Here is a 4,862-nt window from a genome sequence, read left to right on the forward strand (position 1 = left end):
CTAGTTTTACTTGACTCATGCTGCCCTTACTTCTCGGTCTGCCTCCTTCCATCCCATTCAGAATTTACTCTTCCTTTAATAATTTCTCCAGTTTTCGGCATTTTCATGACCTTTTCATTACCTTAGTACTGTACTTTCAGTGAATCCTTCCTATCTCAAGGCAGTAGGAAAGCCCAATGCTTGATGTAGCAACTAGCTACTAGACTCAATTGTTTATTCATTGATGGATTACATTGCTCAATATTTGAAAAAATTGTATTAAATATGATGAATATTTTTTCTCTTATGGTTTTTTCCAGGCCAAAATTATTTTCATAAAGTTTACATAATATAATACTTTTTAATCATTCAACTATGACTGTTACTCACGACAGTAAAACGGGACTAGTCTCCTAAAGCTATATGCATTTTAACTTGGTTGGGAAAATCTAACTGATTACTTAATGTCTCTAGTTCATCTGTGAAAAAATAGCTTTAATTTTTTCTTTGTTAGTAAATTTGTCCTGCATGTTTTATTCTTTATTTCTTTCATAACTTTTTCCATTTGTTTTTTATTTTCCCCTTATAGTGTGCTTGGGTCATATCAACATCTCAACCTGATGTAACAACTATGTAACATTAGTATTTCAAATTCATGTAACATGTGTATGTTTGGAATCTTAAATGACCTCCAAAAGCTCACTTGTTGAAGTCTTGGTCCCCAGCTAATGCTTCCATTGGGAGGTGATGGAACTTTTAGGAGGCAGAGCTGGTTGGGGGACGTAGTCACTGGAAGTATACCCTCTGAGGTTCTATTAGGACTCTAGCCCCTTCTATCTTTCTCTTTCTCTTCTTCCTGGCAATACGTGGTGAGCAACTTTCCTCTGCGTTCATTTCTACCATGTTGTTCTTCCTCCCCACAGGTTCAAAATTAATGAAGCCAAGTGAGTAGGGTACTGAAACCTCTGAAACTGAGTTTGGATAAGTCTTTCCTTCTTTTGTCTCTTTGGGGTATTTTGTCACAGTGACAGAAAGCTGATAAACACAACATGTATACAGTTCCAGTTAGGACTAGAACCCACATGGTGGGTTGTTAGATATGGAAAATTATTACATTCTAATAAAAGCATGGAGTTGGGAAGCCAGTGATGCACCTCTGTAATTCCAGTACTCTTAGAGGTGGAGGCAAGAGGATCAAAAATTTAAGCCCAGCTTGGGCAATTTAGCAACTAGCAAGACTCTATCTCAAAATAAAAAGTGCAGAGGCCTGCGTTTTAATCCTCAGTACAAAAAGAGAGAGGGAGAGGGGGACAGAGAATGGGCTGTGGGTACCGCTCAGTGGTGGAGTGCATGCCACACTGGGTATCAGAGCTTTCTAGACAAAAGGAGAAAAGATTTATTTTGGCTCACAGTTTCACAGGGTATCCTGCTCACTTGGCTTTGTTATTTCCTGGCCTTTGGTGAGGCCAGAGCTGGTATGAAGGCTCTGGGCAAGCAGGAGGTAACCCTTTGGACTAATGGTGATAGCAATTCCTGGGACAAGTGTGGAGAATAAGACCTGGGACACAGCTGTCCCAGAGTGTGCAGCAGAAGCAGTGACAGTTGCAGGGATGGAGAGAAAGTCAGGATCAAAAGGAGTCTTGCCTGAAGGCTCTCACAGGAGCAGGAGACCTTGGTCAGTCTATGCTGAGAAGGCTATGTGGGAAAGTTACTGCAAGGCCAGGCCAGGCCAGGCCAAGCCCACAAGATCACTCATTTGTGCAACAGCTGGATACATTCGAGGCACACTTCCTTCCTCAATGTCTGTCTGCCTGACACCCTCTATTGAGAAAATTTAACACTGTATTTTCTGTGGAGATGCTTGAAGGAGTTCTGTTTATGACTACAAAACATATATTAAAGTGTGAACTGGAGCACAGAGGCAGCAAATGAATAACTGGAACAGTGTTTACCTCATATATCTGTCAAGGTAAGTGTGTTTGGAGGAGTTGCATGTGGATGCTCCAGCAAAAACAATCCATATCAGGACACTTATCAGCAACAGACAAATAAATACAATTAAACCACATTTTAAATGGCTGGATATTCAGATACCTTATTTTTTTTCTATGCCCATTTTACAATTATTTTTTAAAAATAGAGACTTGACTGCAATTTTAGGTATTCTGTTATAGCAGTAAACATACTAAGTCTAGTCATTTCTAGTTTTTTGGTATTTTGAATATACTTGCTCTGAGCATGAACTTTTGTGGAGCACTTTCTTTTGGATATGTATATCTAGAAATTAAATTTCTTTCTTCTAATTTTGGTAGATATTACCAAATATTTTTGAAAGTGTTTGAAATACATTTCCACTCCCACTGAACAGTGTAAGGATTACAGTTGCTCTACATTCTTGCTAATCCTTGATATTGTCACTTTTTGTCCTTAGCTATTCTTATGGGTACATTCTTTTAAAATTAAAATTAATTATAAATATGTAGTTACATTTCTCAACCTTTAACTCAGCATTAGCAAAGAACACATTTCCCTCAAATGTTACCTGAAATTTCAAAGTAAAAAAATAGCAATAGAATTTTTGAAAATGTGTTCTCTACTTATATATACTTCCGCATAATGTGTACACTAACTCTGCACTTGAAAAAATTTATAGTCACAATATAAATGTTTGCTCATTTAGCTGAGTCTTTTTGATTCCAAAATGAAGGGAAGGTAAGGGGATGTAAAAAGAATTAAGATGTATTATGTACATGTACCAACTCCCCATGATGGATGTCATCAATATGTACTGCAAACATAGTCATAAAAACAAAAATTAAAAAATTAATTGTATAATATGGTAGGGAAAATTTTGATTATATGAACCTTTTGCCTATTTAGATGCTCTAAAACAGTAACTGAAGTCTTCAGGTAAAGGTTAAATACAGCTACACCATCAATATATAGAATGGTGGTAAAAATACAGGCCAGGAGTCACAGTACCAAGTTTCAATCCTAGCTTTGCTAGGATGTTGACTAAAACAATTTTCTGTCGTTTTATTTCCTAATTTTCAATATAGTTTGAATAACAATAGCTGTACCATGGGTTGTTGCTAAGATTAGAATGTAAAAGCAAAAAGGACTTAGAAGAATGCAGGCATACAGAAAGTACTATTAAATATTTGGGAGAATGGAAGAAATTTGTTTTCATGAAGGTTTGGCAGATTTGGACCATATCCTCATCCATATGTCCGGCACATAAGGTTCTGAGCAGAATCTCCCTTGTTCGTAGCCCCTCAATATTTCTTGGACATTACTCAGTGACAATCACTGTGTTGTCTTTCAGATTATCAACAGCTTCTTCCCTGTATCTGAAAACTCCAGCTGAAAAGCATAACTTTAGACTTTCTCAACTTTTAATGCTAGATGCAGTTTTAAATTAAGTCTTTACACAAGTGCAGCCTTTCTAAGAGAGTTGCTGCACTTTAGAAGGGCACTTTCTCAGCCCTAGCTAATACCTTCCTGCAACTGTCTCCAGTTTGCCTTCCCTCTGCACCTCTTGATGTCTACCCAACGAAATTATAGCCTCAGGGTCAAGTTAAAGTTTAGCTAATGTACAGGCAATTCTGCAATTTGTATGTGTAAAAGGTTAACGGCATGGTTTCTAATAAATCAGACTACCTAGGTTTCAAGCTTGGTTTCAGTTCTTCCTAGCTGAATGTCTACAGGCAAGCTATTTAACCTCTTTGTGCCTCTGTTCTTAGGGGTAAAATGGGGACATTAAAAGGGTTATTAAGCACTAAATTAACACATATATATGTATTTCACACATTGAACAGTACCAGGCACTTAATGCTATCTAAATATTACTTATGACTGGGCAATTATTAGAAACAATAATCAATGTATTTCTCAAGCCCCAATAGACCCCCAAATATATTTTTGAAAGCTATCTTATTGGGAAATTAGGCAGTCAAAAAATTTGGGTGCTTGTTCTGAGCTACTTTCCTTAATAAAATCTACCGCAGGGCGCCGTCTTGAAGGTAAAATTCGGCCAGTTTCAAGAAAAGCTTTAGATTTTCTTCATCGCGCTTTCTCAATCTGAGGTACGATCCTGCAACTTTTCCCCAGCTTTCCTTCCTTCTTCGGAGCATCCCACTTTCGAGGGTTTTCGTTCTTCCAGCTCTTCCAGCTCGCGAGAATCTTCCCGTCATTTGCAAACCCCAAGCAAGGCTAAATACAGCGGAAGGCCAACTGAGGCCACCCAGCGAAATTCTCACACTCAGACATTCAGCTGAGTTTCCGGAAGTTGCACAGAAGGATGAAGAGCACCACCCCATCACGCGTGCTGTCTAGAAGCCCCCGCCGGAGCCGCAGAGCATGCCGGGAATTGTAGTTCTGAACGAGGCCTCAGTCCAGTTTGCGCATGCGTGTTGAGCCCTTCCCCCCCTCCCCTCCCAGGCTCCTCCGGATAAGGAAGGTGAGCTCGCTGCCACGCGTTCCTTGCGCCACGGGCAGGCGCTTCTGGGAGTTGTAGTCGCTGCGGGCAAGCGCCGTCGGTAAGGAGACGTAGCTTTCGGTGGGGTCCGCTACAGCAGAAGGTTCCCGACCCGCCCTCAGGGTCCGTCTGCCGCTTTTCCTCAACCGCCCTGAGGTGGGAGCGGCGCTCCCCATCTCCCGACTCTTCCTCTCCCGCGCTAAGTGCTCTCTGCCCCGCAGTCCATTTCTCTGCCCAGTCCTCGCCCTCTTCGGTCCGTCTGCGGAGCCCGGGCTTCCCGGAGACGCGCCCTGAGGGAGCCAGGGCGGCCGCTCGCCCGCCCTCCCGTCCCGCGCCGCCCGCGGTGCCTGCCCTCCGCCTCCCGCGCCGCGCGCAGCCTCCACTCCTTTCTTTTTGCTCTGCAGGG

General features: G+C 41.5%; 1 protein-coding gene across 1 annotated transcript in view; it reads left to right on the top strand.

Moving 5' to 3' along the window:
• The first annotated feature begins 4,400 nt into the window (after positions 1-4,400).
• The window catches only part of Nfxl1 (nuclear transcription factor, X-box binding-like 1), a 49,393-nt gene continuing 48,931 nt past the window's right edge, over positions 4,401-4,862 (top strand). Inside the window, exon 1 of the mRNA XM_005391889.2 lies at positions 4,401-4,517. The gene's annotated coding sequence lies outside the window, so the exon portion shown is untranslated. The remainder of the gene's footprint in view (positions 4,518-4,862) is intronic.

Source organism: Chinchilla lanigera, unplaced genomic scaffold (genome assembly GCF_000276665.1).
Source record: "Chinchilla lanigera isolate Chin_1 unplaced genomic scaffold, ChiLan1.0 scaffold00042, whole genome shotgun sequence".
NCBI lineage: Eukaryota > Metazoa > Chordata > Mammalia > Rodentia > Chinchillidae > Chinchilla > Chinchilla lanigera.